The sequence below is a fragment of the Ciconia boyciana genome, chromosome 2 (genome assembly GCF_034638445.1).
Source record: "Ciconia boyciana chromosome 2, ASM3463844v1, whole genome shotgun sequence".
Classification (NCBI taxonomy): Eukaryota; Metazoa; Chordata; class Aves; order Ciconiiformes; family Ciconiidae; genus Ciconia; species Ciconia boyciana.
The window spans coordinates 137,709,931-137,730,210 of NC_132935.1; the positions used below are offsets into that span (position 1 = coordinate 137,709,931).

The window sequence follows — 20,280 nt, forward strand, 5'->3', positions numbered from 1 at the left end:
AGAACTAGAGGAGCAAAAATTGCTTGTTCTTCTCCACTGACTTTTACCAAATTCATTATCACACAGTCTTCAACTATCAACTTCATACCTTGAGACAAATACATTTCCAATCACGAGTAGCAGGTTTTTGCTTTCTTCTTTTTTTAGTAGTTTTAATGGCGTTTTATGTCTCAGTCACACACCACAGAGCTGGAAAATAATAGCACCAAAACATTTCCAGCTAGCCCCACAGAAGTAAATTTTTTGTTAATTTCATGAAAGAAAAACAAAAAGTAATTTTTTTTTCTATTTGAGTGATGTCTTTATTTATAGTTTTTCTGCTACTACAAATTAACTTTCTCTGAACACAGGAAGACAAAATCAGGGTTCTATAATTATTTCAGCTGAGGAAAACAAATTATAAAGAGAACTTTGATACAATATTATTTATTTATAAAACGTAGGAAAAAAATTCTGCTTCCAAAGTTGTGGAAAATAAACTGATATTCTGTTCCTACAGCTTTAAGCCAGCTGCCAGGTTCATGCTGTCTGTTATTGTAGTACCTGTATAGCACTTCTTCGCAATCTTCATTCAACTTCTTGCAATTTCCTTTTCACAATTTCCAGCTCCAACCCAGTCACGGCCTTACCCCTGTTCTTCACCACTGTAGGCTCCAAATAATTCTGCAATGTCCATTTAGCTTCTTTTCAAGTCTTGCAGCCTGCTCAGTCTGCTGGTGACAGCATCTACGGTTCCATCCACTTGGTTCTATTTAAGAAATAGGGATCATGAAGGCAGCAATTGCATTATGCTGAGTTTTACCTAACACAGAAATGACTCTTCTCTCAATTTGTGTTTTTAGCTGAACTACTCACGCAACAGCTCAGAACACTCATCTTACAGCATTTCATCCAGCTAAGCAAAGGCTCAAGTTCCCACAACTTTATTTCTAATACCTTCACCAATCCACCTGTTAGCTCTCATGGGGTTCTTAAATTGAGGCAAACACCTGCTCTAGCCTTCCCTCTAGAGTACTATCTATCTCATCTACTAATGCTATGAAAACAGCTGAAAGCACTGAATGGCTCTTGACAGTTTGGTCCTTCTAGAACATGGCTACATATATCAGTACTTCAGTATGCTGGTACTGCTTGCTGGGTGCTCCAAACATCTGAAATACTTTTCTTTTGATGCTTCATCTATGAATAAGTTAGTGTGTAATGATTCCTTAATGTTCTTGAGACAAGATGAAGTTTGGATAGATCAGTCCAAACTTACAAGACCCTTGTTCACGCGACTCCAGTTGTCCGCTGACCAAGTCATTTGACTTTCCCTAGGTCCCCAAAGGCAGCAGTTCTGCAGGGAAAAACCTCTTTTTCATCCTGGAGCTGAGACAGCCTCATCCAGTCTTGATACGATGGTGTTAGTTCAACATGGAGCCAACAAAACAACTCAGCTTGTACAGCTGCATCCTCAAGCAAGGAGAGGTGGGATGAAGCACAGTGTAGACAGCCACATTAAAATCTAAGCCTTCCTACCTTCTTCACTACTTTTAAAGGTAATGATAGGGCTCAACCTAAACACATTTCTCATATTTATGTCAGTACTGCAAAGGTTATTTCCCTATAGTTATCCAAGACTGAGGCTTCCAACCTGACTGCTCCTAAAATATCTGTTTTCAGCGTTTCTGTCTAGCCTTTTTTGCTTTCTTTTTTTTTCCCTGGAAAAGCTGTGAGCTTTTCCAAGTTCAATTTGTCTAACTCAAATTCCTTTGTTTTTCTTCAGAATTACTCTACAGGAAACTTGCCAGGGTACCTTGCACATGTCCAAAAATGAAGATTACTGGAGTACAGATTATGTTTTCTGATGGCAGATATCCCAGACTCAAGGTGATGGTGGCAATCATGTGAAAAATATTAGCTTTGCTGATTGCATGAAAAGGAACCACATTTGTCATGCTCCCTGCTGATTTCCTCTTCCTTGCTCTTGAGGTCTGTACCAAACCCTGGATGTACAGTCTTCTTGTTGTTGTCCTCAGAGTCACCAGAAGGACGAGAGCATACTAGTTCTCATTCCTTTGATCTTGCTCTGCCAAGACAGTAAACTCACCTCTCAGAATCCATCCAAATATTTCCATCCTCCCATTGTAGGTGTCCAAAGACTGCACAAGTTTGCTGCACTCTAAAGACACTCAGAAAACCTGCTGAAATGCCCTGGATTCAAAACTGATCTGTGTGCAACGGACCCAGGACCCTGCATATGGGGAAAGCACATCCAGTTGAACATTTGCTACTGATCCAGCTCTGATTCCTTATAGCATTAGCTTTGGACTATTTAGTGAAAAGGCCCACAGCTATCAACACTGACTGCTGATCTCTGTTTCAGGAAATGACCCAAGCTACTCCCTTTGTGATCACAAAATATATACCTGCTCCTCCTCTCCTACAGAAGGGATTTCTTCCATGGCATTAAGATGTTTTCTGCACACATCTACATTCTGCCTGCAGGTTACCACACAGACACTCAGCTCTTACCTTGAGCAAGATTAAAGTCTCCAAGACGTATGTATTTTTAAAATCATGACACCCTTAGGACCACTTTTTAAATTTTATCTGGTATAGTCATTTGGTATACTGTTTGGAGCTAACTATTAGTGTAATCCAGATGGAAAAGTTGAAAGATGAAAGGCAAGGAAAAAAAAGGCTTTAAATGGACAGAGAACAGTTCAATTTCTGAATACAGCACTCAAAGCATTATTTAATTGTCAAAATTAAATTCAAAATTACATTCAAAATTAAACATAATTTTCCTGCTAGTAATATTAATGTGTTCATGTTTAAATGAAAATCAATACATACCTCAAGAATTTTTTAAAAAGTGAAATTGACTACAGACAAATGTGAATGTCAAATATTGAGACTTTAGATTGCATTTTTTCATTAGGTACCAGCTCCTGAACAGATGAGATTATATGGAAAGCTTAGCTTTTGGTTTCAAGAGATACACACTTAGTTATTTGACTGCAAAGAAAAGACTAAGGATTTGAACTATTAAAGGCTCAGAAACTAGAAAGCAAATAAGAGCTCTGAAACTAAGAGTAAGAACAAAAAAAAAAAAAAAAAAGAAAATGAAAGAAACAAGACAGCTTCACCTTTTGGCAACTATCTCAAGATTTTTTAATACGTAGTATCAATGATAATGAAGATTATCATGTGGCTTTCCTATTCCCTAAAAAACTACAAGTAAGGCTATGGTCATCTCTGTATAGAAGACTATGCAAAATACAGGAAGTGTTACAGCAATAATAGCACACAGAATAACCTAGAAGAAAAACCTCTGAATTCATTGAAAGTCTAATTAGCTATGTTACTTATCCTAAGAACTTATAAAATTACTTTTAGGAATGATAAAATAAGTGAGTGCAAAATACACAGTGAGGAGATAACAGGGTGATCAGTGAAAACAGTTCCTGCGATCTCTGCCACTCACTGCAACACACGACAACAAGCTGCATCTGCACAGAGTCCTAGCAAAACTCTCAGAGATTTACATGGGTCTATTCTAGCTGCAGACTAAGTATAAACATACACTGAGGAGAAAAAAAATTGCCTAAATCAAGATTAAACTGAAAGGATGTCACATTGAAAGATGACAGTGGACCACTCTGTTTTACCATTTTCTGACATGACAGTTTCTTTCATGTGCAGTTTTGTGCCTTTAGAAATATTCCTATTATCAGATTTTGCCATTTTTTATCATTTGACATTTAAGATTCAGACAGTTGTGCCACTTAAGGACTGCCAGTAATAAAGTTCATACTATATCGATCAGCACAAGCAATGTCGCTGACCTGGTCAATAGTTCTAAAAGGGTTATTGGTCCAAATTCTCCCAGGGAAATATAATACCCCGGAGCACTAACCCCTTTGGGATATTTTTTGGCATTATAACTCTGTTTATTCTCAACTATTTCATTTCCAAATGAGTTATACGTTCTTATTTATTGCATTAATCAAACCTATCGAACCAAATTGTTTGCAATTAGGTAAATTATCCTGCATTGGTTATTCAGACAGAATCTAGTTTATTTCTGCCACGTTGAAAATCTAGTTTATTTCTGCCATATTTCACCTCCCCAACTAGATTTACTTGAGTTTCAATATAGAAAGTCTGATTCTCAGTCTCAGTTTCCTGTTGGGGTTATACCCAGGTGAACAATGTTACAACACATAGTTCCCTACAATCAGATAACTCAACACTGCTTTTTTGCCTTCCCCGCCCAGCCCAAACACATTCAGTCCTAGTCAGAACAGACATCCTGGATCACAGGCAATTGGCAGACTTGTGGGGATTATACAACTACTTGTTTGAATTAGACTCATTATTATGCCATATATTAGAGCACTTATCGCATATGAACATTTTATCTACAACTTTTAATCGCTTGCACTAAGGCCTCCTTACATTAAAATTTTGCTTGAACCCCATAAAGACAACCTTCAAAATGTAACAGATTATAATGGTGCCTCAAGATACAGATCACAAGTGACAGCGTCCTGTCTTCTACACCCAACATTTGAGTAAACTGGGACACCACAGAGAAAGAGTTCAAGCAGATTAATTGCAACAGATAAGAAGCAACTATAAGACTAAGATGAATTGCCGAGACTCTACAAACACTATACAAAAAGGCTGATCTGGTAAAAATAGGCCTTATTCTCCTCTTACACAGCTGACTACACTGGAGTTACCCTGATTTACAGAGCAGTTGCACAAGTCTAAAACTGGTGCCAGTTAGATCAGAATCTGGCCAAATGCCTACAAATGCAGTAGGTTCAGATGCTGGCTTAAATTGAAACAACAGATGTACTATCACATGGCGATCAGGAAATTTGTTCTGCTTTTTTTCCCAAATTGCTACTGACCCCAGCTATACCCTTATGTCAATAAGGACGTGTGAAAACAGGAATCTGGGGAAAGAGTAGACTATTAAAAAGCTTAGAAGCGTAGTTTAAAATTGGGTTTGTTCCAGCAAGACTTAAATATCTGGTAGTCTCGCTTCAATAATATTTTCATGTTGCTAAAAGCAGTTACCTAAAATCCTGGGCTCTCTCCCCAGCAGCTTCCTCTGACTTTTATTTTAATCATATAAAAACTAAACAGAAATCTTTTCAGACACAAAAGAAGGCTGAATGCACTGTAAATAACTGACCCATTTCAGGCTTTCTCTTCCATTGTGGCTAATTCCATCTTCCGGGATAAACGGAGAAAAGATTGACTAATCAGAGAAGCTTTTTAAGTTACAATGCGCTTTTATGACAGTTACCGTATATTGGTGCTTCTGTAATGGAAGGGGTTCATGACAGCACTGCAAGTACCTTGCTTCTCTCCCAGATGATCTAACTCATTGGTGCCACTGGCAGAGGAACTATAGCAAAGCAAGGCACACCCTTTCAAAAAGTGGCCCTTTGTTGGTAAGAGTGAATGCACAAGTTAGTGAAGGGAAGGGTTTATAAACCTTGAGACCAGGAGTATAGCAGAACTGCTTTGTCAGTAATATTATTGTATAACTCCAAGTATCTCAGTGTGAATACAGCTAATATTGGAAACCTGCAGCCTGGCTCAGACTGCTAATGGTGGCTAATCCTGCCTTTTCAAGGCTTCTTTCCTGAGCAAGAAACGACACCCACGAAAACAACGGTTTTGACCAAATAGTTTTACCTGCCCCAAGTTCTTTCATAGGAAGAAACCATATTTGTCAGAGATTTTGTCCTTAAATATTCCTGACTAACATTCCCACAGCCAGAAATCTTTGTTTTCTATAGCAAAGACAGGTCTTGAATGGTCCAAGGTCATTGTTGGGCTACAAGCAAGATAGAGAAACTGAAAATGTTTAAGCATTGTTTGTACTACATAGACAAGACACCTTGGAGTAGAGGCATGAATATGTCTCAGCTGAAATACATAAATCAAATAAATGAGCTAAATAAATAAAATAAACAAAAAAATAGCTACACCTTTGCATGCTCCATGAAGAGCCATTGCCAATGGCTCCATATTGAGCTTCTACTACTGCTTGAAGGGCATTACAGATGACAACAAAGTCAAACTCTTCTGGGTAGTGGTAAGCAAGCTAAACGTGGACAAGAGCAACAAGCTGCGCATTGGGACACTAGGAAAAACTTTAAAAACACACAAAAAAAACCACCCAAAAAAACCCAAAAACACACAACAAAAAAACCATAAAAGGACCATGCAGCACCAGGGCAGGTTACCCAGGGTACCCAGAGGGACTGTGAAGTGTCCAGCCTTGGCGGTTTTCAAAATCAGAACTAGCGGTGGCAATAATCCCTCTTTGAGGGAAAAGTTGGGCTTCAAGAGGTCCCTTCTAGCCACCTCTGCTGTGATTCTGGGAAAACAGAGTGCTGGGTAGCCTGGTTCAGAGATGGTTAAAAAGCTTTATTAGCCTGTTGTCAGAGCCAGGCAAAGCAAGGAGGACCAAGCCACCCCCAAGCTGGACAGGCAATAGCAGTGCTTCTGCCAGGCCAGGGAAAGGTAGACTCCAGGGAGGTACAGTGGGTCACAAGAGTGTAATAAAAGAGGGGTAGTGAGACCTGAACTAGTGGGGCAAAGTAAAAGACCAGTGACAGGTAGAATGGGTTAGGTTTAGTGAGATGAGGAGCATAATGAATTTTTCCAGGTCCACTTGAAAAAGGAGTGAAATACACAAACCTGTCACTGAGGTGCAGCATACTGACCAGTATAAAAGCTGCCTTATAAAATGTGTTCCTGGATGGAACATTTGTTTAGTACCATCTGTAGGAACTGTTGGCTAGAAAAGCTATATGTGACATCTTGCTTTCCAGAGTTGTGTCTTAAGTAGACAAAAGATTTCCCAAGACAAACAGGTAAAAAATCATTTTATAAGTTTAATACCACCACTCTGGTAGGTATGAGTCACATTCAGAGGGACTTTTTATATTTTTAATATTCTAAGTTAAGCTAGGAATATTAAAGAAAAAAAGTAGAATATCATTTACTTGTTTAAACTGTTCCTACATAAGGCCTGTTTCAGGTAATAAAATTAGTAATGATAGACACCTAAAACAGTAATTTTCTTTAGACAAGTCAAGGCTTCTTGGAGTTAGCTCTCTGTCCCTGTCTTGCTGCATATCATGGAGGTATCATGCTTACCCCACTGTTCAAATAGATATCAATAACTAATCACCTTTTCAGTGTTAAGCCCAGATCCCCTTCTTCGTGTCAATCAATTTACACTATATCACCCAGACTGAGTGATCTAACACAAGTGTGACAGGACCTTTGAGATTCAGCCTAGCATCAAGTAATCTTCTGATGACACAAAGCAGTCACATCAGCCAGCATAGCTGTGATTTAGATGAGTGAACGCTCCATTAGGTTGTCCCTATTTCCTAACCATCTCTTCCAGATATACTGGCAACTGCCCTACAGTGGACAGGGAGAGCAAAACACCCTCGGGGCAATGGTACTGGAAAGAGACCTCTCACTCAGCTTCAGTGATTGTAAACAAGAGATAGGAGACGTCACTCCAACAAAATTAGACTGCTGTAAGAAACAGTGGAGTTGGACCCAATTCAGGGTGCTTTACAGTCAATAGTACAAGCTTATTTTTCGTATTACATCAATGTTTTTGTCTCATACAACTGTTACTAGCCTATGACATACTAATTATTATTATTTAAGAAAATGAAGAACAATAAGCAAAGCAGAGGTCCATCCTAAGAGAACGGGATGTACTGTGCTAAACTTCCTGCATTCAGGGAAGGGAAAAAAGGGGGGGAAGGGGGGAAGATGATTTCCAGCTAATTGTTTATGTCCTAGTCTTTGGCAGCTATGCCAATAAAAGCAATGAATAATGATCCTAAAAGGACCAAAACAAGAGAAATTACATGTTCAGCAGTTCTTTTTTATTTGAAAACCAGTAGTGTGTTTTATTTGCTTTTCAGCTGTACTTTGGTGTGGCCTTTCAAAAGGAAATAATCCTGTGAAGAAAATAGCTGGCCGAGAAACAAAAGGGCTGCCAAGTCTGATCCACAGGTGATGAGTACTTGGCCAGCAACCAAACTTAGGCTAAATTAAAGACAATTAAAACAGACAAAATTGTCCATCTGCTTGTACAGTTAATATACGCAGAGTGTAAAGAGGTGCTAATAACCTCTAAAGAGAAAACCTTACACTACATGCTGAAGACCAAATGTCCAGCAAAAACCTCTGCTGTACAAAACAAGCCAAAGCAAGAAGTCTGTACAAAGGAACTCTAGCACAACACTAATACAAAAAACTCCCTCATGTTTCAATATTTAGTAGCAATAAAAGATAGACGAATTGTTCAGATCCACCATGAACTCCAGAATTTGATCCTCAAGTCTAACAACTTTTCCATTTTAACTGTAGTAGCTAAAGGGATAGCTAGGAAACTCGTAGAAATATAAATCAACTTGAGACTAGAGTGTGTACTGAAATAATGTGTGAGAGTATCTTCCAAGTCCTACACGTGTGGCGTGCATAAATGCAAGTCCATAAAAAGAAGCTATGTATCAAGAAGGAGGCATATGAATAATAAAACACCATAACCACTTAACTATGGCATTTTATATAAGACATTCAATCTCTGTCAAAAAGCGTAGCTCAGTTAAAACCAAATTGTGGGTTTTTTCCTAGTTGCCACCCATGCATATAAACTCGTTCTTCAAATTAGCCAATAGTTAGACAGCTGCATTCATTAACAGCAAGTGGAACACCCAAATTCAATTTCTTGCTTTGACTCAAATCCACAGAGATAGTCCCTCTGTCTGCATTTTACTCTACTGCTAAATCTCTCACAGTTTTCCACTGTCCATAATTAATCCATGTGTCCCATGCTGTGTTTGTACTCCCTGCTTTGCCCTGCACCCATAACACACTGGTTCAGGAAATCAAAGCAAAAGACCATTCATTTTCTTGCAGGTGTTATATGTCTTTACTGAGTGAGATGCCTGAACAGGTCCACTGTGGGGTCAGTTAAGTGTTAGTGCTGGAACAAGGGAAGCAGCTGAGCACACGGCATAGCAGGAATGAGCAGAGAAGCAGGACTGCCTCTTTCAGCAGTAGCCTGTGGTCATGGCTCCTTAGCGCTATCCTAAACCTATATCTTCAGTTTCATAACTTTTTTAAATGAGTGGGTTGTGGGGTTTTGTGGGTTGATGTCAAAAACAGTGGTCCCACCGTTGCTCTCTTGGCTGTTCATACCTTTGCTTACCCCTTCACTCCTGCCAGCACTAGCATTCAGGCAGCCATGCAATGAGCCACATTTGGAAACTCACTCTTAGGTTTGGTTACATTTTTTCTACTGTCAAAAACATCTTTATAAAGATGGAAAGAGTGGAAATATTTTTGAGATACTCAGGAATTTTCAGAGTGATGTTATTACTTTCTCTTGCAAACATAACTTTTAGAAAAGCTATTTTTTTGTGATTTAAAATATTTGCAATAGCTCCTTTTATTTTTTTTTTCTCTTCCCTCCTCCCTATATGGGAGGTACTAATTTAAGCCTGGGCAAACACCACAGGATGAAAATATATTACCACCTCCAAGAAGACCACTGATAGGAATTGGAGAGTTTATCCTACCAAGTGCCTACAGGCACCTTAAATCACTCCTAATGTCAATGAAAGTTCAAAACACGCAACTTTATACAGGAGCAGGGCTCCTGCAACCTGAGTCCATCTGTAGAAAAAAAAAGTGTCATAAAAAACAACCACCGCTAAGGCATTTGGTTTTGTCTCATAAAATGATTAAATGGAGATGGATTAATTTATCTAAGGAAGGGACATTTTGGCAGGCATGTTTAGCTTGGTCTCCCATGTTAGCTGAGCAGACTGCATCAGCTCTCCACGCTACTCTGGTCTGAATCATGCTCCATAGCACAGCAGGAGCCAAACTCACTGTAATGCTTCCGGACCAGCAGCACCATTGGTCTGGGCAATCCAGCCCTAAGCTCCTCAAAACCACCTTTAACCCACAGGTCTTGTAGTTCTTGATCTTTATCAAGTCTTCCCCTAAAACTCAGAGGGAAGTAGGCAGAAGAAGAAAGGAAAGGGGAAGCACTGCACTTGTTCCCCAGGTAACCAGCCTGAATGTGGTAGCAAGTGTTTCATTAGACGGGGTCGACTTTTTACTCATTTAGACAATTATCCTGAAACAGAGTAGCAAAGAATGCTCAATATGAATGGCAATTCATTTATATCACACAGATGTCACTCATTTCACTAAAAAACACACGACAATAATTCAGGTAGTTCTTTTCTCTGGTTACATCCACAAGCTGTAGCAACTCATCAGAGATTAGGCAAGATCTGTTAAAGGAAAGTAGTAGAATGAGATAACGGGAAAAGAGAAATTTAGGAAGTTTATGTTTCTGGAAAATCTGTCATCTGAGTGCAAAGTTTAAATACACTTCCTCCCATGCCCAGCCTTAGTGGAGACAGATACATTTCTTGAATCATTTTAAAAGATTTGTACTGAATCTCTGGAAAAGATTTCCAATGAACCTTTCTACTTTATCAAGTCCTCACACAACATAAAAGGCATAACTAGTGACTCCACTAATCAAGAGCACATGTTTAAAATGTACCTTTCCTGAAAAAGGGGTTGGACCTGAGAACTTCAGTACTCACAGAGACCAAGCACAGAAAGCAGCAAGTATATGACATGCTTTTGTTTCCCGAAAAACAGAAAATTTAGAATATCACCCATCCCTCAGGCTGGCTATTAACCCTCATTTTTGAGAAGAGTGAGGTTCTTATCAGTGGATATGCTCCAGGGGGGAGGAGGACAAGGTTGGTTGGGTTTTTCCAAGTTTTTTCTAAATGCGCCTGTCTTCATGCACACAACTACCTTACCAGAGGGTTTAATACATTCCCTTAACCTCAGAAGGTCTCGTCTTACACACAGCCAGCGGCTCCTGAACTCTGTCTTTCCAGCTCAAAGCTGTTTGTACCAGTGAAAATGCAGAGCAAATATACCAATCATACCCTTATCAGTCCTAGCCCTCACAGCTGTGCATCATTCATTTTTATTGCTGAACAGTTTTGGCTTTTTTTTTTTTTTTTTAAAGCCACACTAATTAACAGAATCCAATGAAGTACATCGTAAGATTTCTCCAGCAGAAACCCAAGGGCTACTATTTCAACTAGAAGGCAATCTTATAAGCAGAGTTGTTATTATTGGTAGGGAGAGATTAGCGTGCCTCCAGCACCACTGGAGTACTGATAGCCAGAGGTACACACACAGTGAGCACACAAGCATGGTATGAGAAACCAGCCAGGAGTGCAAATAAGGTTGTGCTGCTAATGAGGAACTGGAGGAATCAGACCATGAGGAAGAGCCAATTTAAGATGCCTTCCCATCTCAGCACTGTCTCAAAGGACCAAGTACCTTCAAGTATCTCCATCAACAGCATTAAACTTACTTCACATCTCACCAAAAGCTTTCTGCCCTCAAACCTGAGTTCACAGCCTTTTTTATTTTGCACAAAGGCTATAAGAGCAGGTACTTGTATTTTACATAAAAACGTTGTTAAAAAAAAAAAAGTACTCTGCTTGCAATATATTCTTGTAGCAAACAAAGGCCTGGGTAAGCTATGTACTGATCTTCTCAATTGCCCACAAAACTTAACACTACACATTCAGACAATAAAAATAATTCAGTGCTGGAATTAACCTAATATTGAAACTTTTTTGCTCTTTCTTCTCCACAGAAAGGCAGATGATTAACTGGAAAAAAAAAGTTAACAGTAAAACTCAAAACCAATAAACCTTTAATCACACATGAACTATGTTTTACATCCTCTCCACCACAGAACCTGCAAGAATGCTGCCGGTTAAAAAAACCATGTGCCAAGAAGAAGAAATAGCAGGTTCTTGCCTGAGGGTTGTCCGATATAGCACTACTTGGTGAGACTATATCTCAAATTATGATTCATTTTTATTTTGTGTTGAATTTGGGACCCCCAGAGTTATTGAATGCTGCTTGAAGTCTATTCTGTTAGTCCTTAAGTTGATAATCGTAATCTGAGGCAGTAACTAGAGGGGAAGATGAACATGACAGAGAGTGGCCTCAGACTTTCTCCAGAGCGTATCGCTTGCTGGGAGGAGTAGGTAAAAAAGGACACATGCTTGGATCTCTGTTCACAACTTGTCACTTGCTGCAATGCTGTCTTCATTGGCAGCCCACAGCTACCAGCCAGGCTGTGACCTGTGGCGCTGCAGAAGCCATGCATACGCTCTCCTTCCCCTTCTGTTAAACTTCCCCAGGAGAAGAAATAACACCTTCCACTGTTATAGGTAAATACCCACCAGAGACCGAGCCTCAGAGACCCCTACTAAAATATTCATGTCATGTTATGAGGCAGATGATGAAAAACAGAAACTATTAGAGATTAAGATAGGACTAACCAGTATTTATTACTTCTCTGTAGGCTTCAGATGAAACCACGCTGATCAAGGAAACTCCCTCCCCACCCTCCACTACCTAATAGCGTCTTACCTCAAACACGTCAGCTAACAAAGCTCCATGTCAATCTAAATTCTTTCATAACCCTGATCTGGCCAAAGCTTTAACCTACTGTTGCAATGGGAACAAGGGACAGCTAAAGAGACTGTAAGCAATCTCAGGCAAGCCTTTACACAGTGAGGAGGGAAAGGATTGTGTTAAAACACTGGGAAACCCCAAAGACTGCATTCAAACAGTTTAACTTGAAGGCCAAGCCAGTCTGTACAGGTAAGCAAAAAGCAGGCTACCTAATACTGCTGAAAAAAGCTTAAAATCCAAACTCGTGGAAAGTGCTTTCTTTTTCCCAATGTACATGAATTCTGTGACCACAATTTGAATTGCTCACATTAATTTGCTGTTTACCAAACTGGTCAAACACCATTTGAATACATAATTTTGGAAAATGTTAATGAGTTATACAATTATTAGAGCTACAGCTGGTCAAATATTAGTCCCCAGTGAAAAGAGAAGACATTCAGCTGATATAAACTGGCTTAGCTCCCTTCAAACACTTGAAGCAACACTGAGTCATCCAAGCCAGGAATCTTTGTAGAGTTCAGACTTATTTAGAAGCCTTCTGCTGTTTCTATCTTTCTCCTTAAATCAGTCTTTTAATAATGACAAACATGTTTCAGCTAGTAGATTATTCACTAAATATTCATCATTAATATTATTTTTTAATATTAGCTACTGAATGACCACAAGAGAGAAGCAGTTTTGTTCTATTTCCCAATGGGATTACTTTCAAGTTCAAAAAGCTTTTGGGAATGTGACCTGAACAATTTTAGTCCAAGAACTTTTTGCATGTATAGGTTTGTGCAAATACTTGCATGCTGAGATATATTGACCAGAATTTTCATAACCAGCTTTATTGACAAAGCTTTATTAAATAACAAATTCTACCAAGAACTAATCTGATCACTATGATTACTCATGGAACAAATTAAATTTACATGAAATATATTTGCTAATGCTTTCTGCAGCAACTACCAGATGCTATTTATAAGACAGCGGCTGAATTATAGGCAGGAAAGAAATTAAACCCATAAAGCAAGAGATAATAGGCGATCCTTCTATGATCTCCTCATTTTTTCTGTCTAAAGCTGAAACTAAGCATTAGTCAGTTATTTTTGTCCTAGGGCATCATACGGCAGTTACACAATACTGGACTGAACAGGTCTAACTTCTCAAGGCTGCAGAAAGATGGATGTCCTCCCTCCACTTCTCCTTTCCCTCACTTCCAGCTGCATGTTCCCATGGTCTCCCTTGCACCTGCACTGGAACAAATACACCCAGCTGAAACAATCTGTTTCAACTCTCTAGTCCAGTGAAAAAAATCATGGGGGGAAAAAAAACCCACCAAACATGAATAGCTTTTTGTTGGGGTAGTGAATTTAAGCCAACCAGTCTGGTGAGCCCCAGAGCAAAGGCAAAGCAGAGCAAGACAACAAGTCCTTGAGGCTGGGCTCAGGGGACAGGCAGAAAAACGGGGAAGCAGCAAGGACAACCTTTTAGTGACGGCCACTGAACTGGCTGAACATGCATATCATCTCCCCATTCTATCAGAAAGGAGTGCAGTCTTTTTGCTTATGCATACACCATCAGCAACTGTGGTGCATATACCTGCAACATAGTCGCCCTAGCAAATATTAAATAGATGCTCACTTACAAGACATTTCCAGGAAGTATGCTTCTAAAATATTTAGAGAGACACCCATGCTCATCCAACAAAAGCTTTCTGTATAGCGCCCTGTTTGCATGACAGGTGGGAAGGTAATCTGCTAGAGTAGAAATTACACTGGAAATAAGGCTACCTCTTTCAGTTAAAATTAGTTATGCTTCAATGTTTCTAGTGCCACTTTGATATATGAGTATGTACAAGATCCACGTATACATCATCAGCTATAATGCAGGTGTAACCTAGACTAGCCAAGTATTTTTCCCATCTCCCTGCTTCCATAGCCAAGAGAAACATTTGTCAAAGCATCATGGTTTTGCTTGTTTTCAAGCAGAGCAAAACTAGGCTCCTTTCACTCCGACAGTCACATTTAGTTAAAATCATTCTGTTGCACCTGAAAAGCCTTTTGAAATAAACATTCTCAATTCCCAAATTGTCCAGGGGGCACAAAACTGAGGAGCAGCTTGAGTGCAACGTGGAAGGCTAGAAGACACAACAGCAGATTACTTTTTTTTTTTCCCATCTTAAATTTGCCCTATGAAGCAGTAACTTGCATAGAACAGAGGTACCAGCTACCCATATAAGCCCAGCGTGCACTGTTTTTGTAGGAAATAAACAGCCAAGAGGAGTCAAATGAGAGGAGAGGAATCAACAAGCCAAACCCTCAACAACCTAAGTCTACATAGCACTGCCATTTTCAGCTTCGCTGTATGATTTACCTTGGCTGAGATTCAAATTTTGCTGGTCTACAGCAGCAGTTTTACATGCAACGCCAGGGTCAGCGGCCCAGCTGGAGCACAGAGCTGCCCCCTCTGCTCCTCCCCACTCTATACCACTGTGTTCCCCTCCTCCACCCTGTGGCAGAACCACCTGTGAGGCCATGCTATACTATACATCAGGTGATGTTTATTGATCCACTACCAATTGCATTGGCGCAGCTGATAGAAAAATATATTTTGGGGTTAGGAAACTGACAGAATCGGCCAAGAACTTGTTTAAACTATTTTTGTCATCTAAGCTGTTACATGAAATTGCAGCCTGCACTGAGGATGTACATTTCTACTGCCATATACCTTTCTCAATGACTTAGGCCTGTCCAAAACTGTTGTAATATGTTACTGTTACGACCAACATGAGAATGCTCCTGGTTTGCAACAAATTTCAAATTTGCTTCTGGTTTATCACAAAAGCATTTCATAAAAGTTTTCAGATGATCTCACAAAACGGAAGTGCCTTGGTGGATCTATTTTTCAGAACAAAATTATCAGATTTCTGTTCAAATCTTTGAGTCATCATTTTTATACTTGTATAACATGGGTAAAATATCTTAGGGACAACTGGCCTTTCTTGTTCTTTCTAAAGTAATCTTACTAATATGACAGTGCTTCCCATGGAGCTCCCATGGCAATGAAATGCCAGCCAGGGTTTCTTTCCCAAATGGATTCTGATCTTCTGCGGGGGGTGGGAGGTAGTCAACTTCAATGTTTTCCAGTGGGATTACACTGGGAAATTTTTTCACTAGCACTGGTAGAGCCTGAGAGCGTTTCTGAGGCACAGCACGTAGTCTCTGGGTATTACACCACTACAGTTTGCTCCCAGTTTCATTAAAATAACTCCACCCTGTTCCAGCAAAATAGAGCTACAGTTGATCCTGAAAGTACCACAAACAAATTCCTTAGCACTGATCACATCAGGAGGGATCTGTCCTTAAGCACTTTATAACAACTCAGACTGAAGTACTTTCTTATAACACAATCCTTGCTTCTTCCTCCTTGTAATGAGGAAAACAACTGTCTGCATTATTTAAAGTTTTAAAGATAGGGCTTAATAGTTCTTCCACCGTTAGAGGTTGGTTATTGCTTTCTTCAACATCTTAACAGTGCGGGAAGGCAACTAGCACTTGATAACCAAACATCTGACAGATGCCAGGTGAGGAGCCTGGAAAAAGGTGAACCTGGATTTCCTTAATTAAAAAGATGCTACTCAGCACACAGAGTCTTGAAGCTTGGGGATTACTATTAGACCTGTATATTGTAAAAATAGAGGATCTTTATAGTCAACTGTTCAGTCTTTAAGTGTTCATTGTGTTTATCTAGAAAGCCTCATTCTGGATTTCATTTGACAAACAAACTGCCACTACTTATCAGGTTATTCTTGTCACTGATGTGACAAAATAATTCATGAAGTGATTTTAAACTGTACCTGATTTCCCTCCAGCTAGCTGTAGCCTCTAGCAGTTAGGGAATAGCAGTATCGAACTACCTGAGGCAGAAAATAAATGTAGTTTAATAACAAGAATATTATAACAAAAAAACCCCACTTATCTTGGAGAGCCTTTAAAGTTAGTCTGCCTGTGGAAGTGCAGCATTTCTAGAGGAAATTTGGAAAAAGTACAATTCTACTTGTATTAATCAAGGGAACTAGGAAAACTGGAATTTCAGTGGTTTAGAAGGGTCAGGTAAAACATATTAACAGAATAAGGGTAAAGATTTAAAAATCACCAGTCTGAATTTTGAACTGAAAAGTGTGAGAATGACTTGTAGCATACCAAATTTATAACTATATTTGTTTAAATTAAGCTAGATACATAGCTGTCACCTTAATCTGAAAAATCCTTCTAAAAAGGCCTTTAGAGCTATTGGGCTAAATCAAATAAAGTGTCTAGGTAGAAAAGAAGCACCTAAAATCCGAAGCTGTAAACCAGACCATAACCCAACCCGGTCACTGCCTGACCTCACCAGGTGCCGGACCACTCTGGGCTGAGCTGCCAAGTACCAGGCTCCCACCCAGCCTGCACAGGGGTCTACAACTCCTCCACATAAACTCCCAAAGCACCTGGCCTGGTAGGTAATCTCAGAGAACATTTATCTCTTTTTGACAGATTCAGGTTTCCCTCAAAAAAAAGAAAAAAAGTTGTAGGTGATTTAGGGAACTTTGAGGTTCTTGTATTTAACACATTAAGTCAGGGAATTGCATGCCAACTGAAAGATAATCAGAGGAGCTAACAGCTATGTACCTGTTTCTCAGGAGAGTGGTTTTCTAACAAAGACCATTTTCTAACAGACCTGGTGAAGCTATCCTCTCATTTAGAAAAAAAAAATAAATGCAAGGTCCACAGGAGCAAGAAGAGTAGACTAATTCTCTAAGTTGTCATCAGACACTCATCCAGAAGAAGGGAGGCTCCTGGCCAACTTTTATTCCTAGAACAGTATATGCATTTTATATGGTTTTCACAGTCATTGAATAAAATGACTGAGCCATCCCTGAAAAACTCATTTCCTAATTTTCAGGTCAAGATTAGCCAGAAGTGCATTCCTCTCTTGGATTGCCAGAGAAGGAAGGGCAAGGGGACTGCAGCCCCCTTCAGCTCCTGGGCACTTCTGAGCCACATGACATAGTCATCATCATCCAACTCTTGTATAAGGAAGCTTAATGGAAAGAAGTTACAATGTGAAACACTACATAACATATCTCTAAGGACTCCTAGATCCAGCAATCAGTCATACGCTGACCCTTGCAATCCTTGATCGTAAACGTTCAGCAATCCTTGATCATAAATGTTTCCAACAAGGTAGAATGAAACCTGCTCAGCTTACAGTTCTTACCCCTACATATGATACATAAGGATACACAAAATACTTATTAGGCATGAATACACAGTTGCAATTTTTTAAATAGAATTACTTGAATTAAACTCTCTTTTTCGCTTCTTATTTACGGCAAAGAAAACCAAAACTGAGATAGTATCTTTTTTCCTCCCATTGTTAATATTTCATGCTAGAAAACTTAAATATTTATGAATGTTGGGAAAAGTAGATGTTATTTTCTGTCAAAATGGTCTCCCTTCAGAAAAGCAGCGTGGTCTTTATAGTTACTTCTAAAACAAACTAGATCGAATACTTTCTTTTTACTGCAAAACCTGCTCTTGGGCCTTATTTTCACTGGCAGATATAAGACCACAGGTTAAGAATTCAGCCTAAGCCATTTCCCAGACCTTCAGTTCAGTGGGGTTTTCTAAGTATAAAATTTTGATTGCTCCTTTTTTATCATGAAATCAATTTAGTCAGGTTTTGATGCAAAATTAAATACTAATCAAAAGAACCATACTATTAAAAGAGAGGTACAGAAACACTACCACTAGTTTTCTTAATCTTGACCACAGAAACCCTTTCAGTCTAATACATGCAAACTAAAGATTTTTCTGTTGCTGGTTAATTAAAAGTCTATACACCACATATCCCAACATAAACAGTGTGAACCAATTCAAAATGTTAGTAGAGCTTTAAGTACTGTGAAAATGAGACTAGAGAAGTATCAAGTTTTCCACCTGTATTTTGCCAGATAGCACCAACCCATGCTGCTCTGGTGTGACTCTAAGAGTCTAATCATGTTATTCATGAGCAGCCCAGTGGATTACTCAAGCAGGTACTGTTTCCCTGAGGCCTTGAAAGAGAAAAACAACTCCAAATTGAAGAACTCCAGCAGAATTTAGAATGTAGGGATCCCAGATTGTCACCTTGAAACCTCTTAGCCTGAGTGGACATGTGACTGGCTGCATTCAGAATTTCCTCTTCCTCAGCATTACATGTTGATGAGTTTTAAGTAGTTCAACACTGGTGACTTTAGACAACTGCCTGCTCCACACACGAGCTACTTGCGGCCTTCTGAGACATCTAGAGATGCCACAAACAAACCCTTGCTGAACCTTGCTGTCACAGTTAAATAATTTGCCTCTTGCCTTCCTTCTTGCACACCCTATTTATTCTACATCTCTGCCAAAATTTTGCCTTCCCAAAGCAACACTGGCAGACAGGAATGTGCGCCTGCACCGTAGCCACAATGCTGTATGGTCTGACACAGCATGGCTCCAACTCCTTTTCTTAGGCAGATTTAGCTGGGCCAGCTAACAGCAATATCTCCCATTGCCCAACACTTCCCTCTACTACAGCTGTTGCCTTCTAACAGGCGCAGCTGCAGAGGATGTGTATCCACACCTCAGCTGCCAGATGTTATCAGTGTAAAGTGGGACAGTTCAGAAGCAACTAAGAGTCCTGTTCAGCTCTCTGCCAACTTTTGTATGGAGATAGGGCAGACCCTGTTTACCAGCAGCAGCTAAATCTTCCTCCAAACATGTGTCAGAGCCATTATGAGTCTAAGCTACAATGCGAGGTTATGATCCAAGGTAGCTTTAGTGTGGTTACATATTGCCTTTGCCAGCTCTAACATGGAGACTAGAAACTCCTATAGAAGGGCAGAACAGACACCTGCAGGTAGTCACTTCTTGAACTGCCATAGCAGATTCTTCAAAATCATCTGCAGCACCCTTTGTCTCCTATATATCAATCCTAGGCATATGATAAGTAATGCTCTGGATCACATTCAAGAGAAGACACATCTAAAACTCAGTTACTATAGCAGCAAAGAAACTTATTGCTTCTTTTTAACCCAAGTCAAGTTGATTGTGGGAACAGCACAGTCCAGAATCCAGCATCATTAATACTACCTGAGTTGGAATTTTATTCTTGCCATGCCATGCCATACCACCCCTAACATTTTGAGTTTGCACACACAGAAACCCAAGTTGTAACTACACCCTGTGTAGGCTGAAACCGGCTCAGGGCACTGTTGCACTGATGCTTTAAGACCACACTGCTGTAAGAAGAGGCAAGGCACCCTCCCTGCTGCCAATCCAAACTCATAACTAGCCTTCATCTGTATCAGCAAGCAGATTCAACCCAGCAGTCATCTGTACAATCACTACTACTGGCTCAAGAAAAAGGATAGGACTGGCTTAACAAAGTTTTCTTGGTGGGAGAATGGACCTCTGATACACAGGAGTACTGACTTCCATCAGTGTTAGCCAGGCATGAAATCACACCAACAAGCACCAGCAATGCTTCGACTACTGCAGCATTCAGGTGGAAACCTAGATCAAAAACTTTCTGGAAGCTAAAGATGTTTTATGTTGCCACATCTCTATTTCTTAAGCTAACTTGGCTACTTCCAGACTAGCTCAGGTGTACCTGAACAAGCTGCAGCCACTCTTCTGA

At 39.7% G+C, this 20,280-nt stretch overlaps 1 long non-coding RNA gene across 3 annotated transcripts in view; it reads right to left on the reverse strand.

Annotated features, from left to right (window-relative positions):
• Window positions 1-337: 337 nt before the first annotated feature.
• Window positions 338-20,280, reverse strand: part of LOC140647121 (uncharacterized) — a 55,213-nt gene continuing 35,270 nt past the window's right edge. For 2 of the 3 annotated variants that reach the window (XR_012040674.1, XR_012040676.1), the window contains one exon: window positions 338-748. This is a non-coding gene — a long non-coding RNA (uncharacterized lncRNA). Of the gene's footprint in view, window positions 749-1,795; window positions 2,069-20,280 lie in introns of all 3 variants that reach the window. The other variant, XR_012040675.1, reaches the window with a different exon arrangement.